This window comes from Oncorhynchus tshawytscha, unplaced genomic scaffold (assembly GCF_018296145.1).
Source record: "Oncorhynchus tshawytscha isolate Ot180627B unplaced genomic scaffold, Otsh_v2.0 Un_contig_2685_pilon_pilon, whole genome shotgun sequence".
Lineage (NCBI taxonomy): Eukaryota > Metazoa > Chordata > Actinopteri > Salmoniformes > Salmonidae > Oncorhynchus > Oncorhynchus tshawytscha.
Window position 1 is genome coordinate 4553 of NW_024609087.1, and position 448 is coordinate 5000.

The following is a 448-nucleotide window of genomic DNA, read 5'->3' on the forward strand; positions in this document are numbered from 1 at the left end:
GGAGTTTTATGTTAAATATTGTGTGTCCCAGTGAGAATAAGGGTGTTTTATGTTAAATATTGTGTGTCCCAGTGAGAATAAGGGTGTTTTATGTTAAATATTGTGTGTCCCAGTGAGAATAAGGGTGTTTTATGTTAAATATTGTGTGTCCCAGTGAGAATAAGGGAGTTTTATGTTAAATATTGTGTGTCCCAGTGAGAATAAGGGTGTTTTATGTTAAATAGTGTGTGTCCCAGTGAGAATAAGGGTGTTTTATGTTAAATATTGTGTGTCCCAGTGAGAATAAGGGTGTTTTATGTTAAATATTGTGTGTCCCAGTGAGAATAAGGGTGTTTTATGTTAAATATTGTGTGTCCCAGTGAGAATAAGGGTGTTTTCTATGAAATACTTGTTAGGTATGCGTAACTGGCTGTAAGGGAGTTTTATGTTAAATATTGTGTGTCCCAGT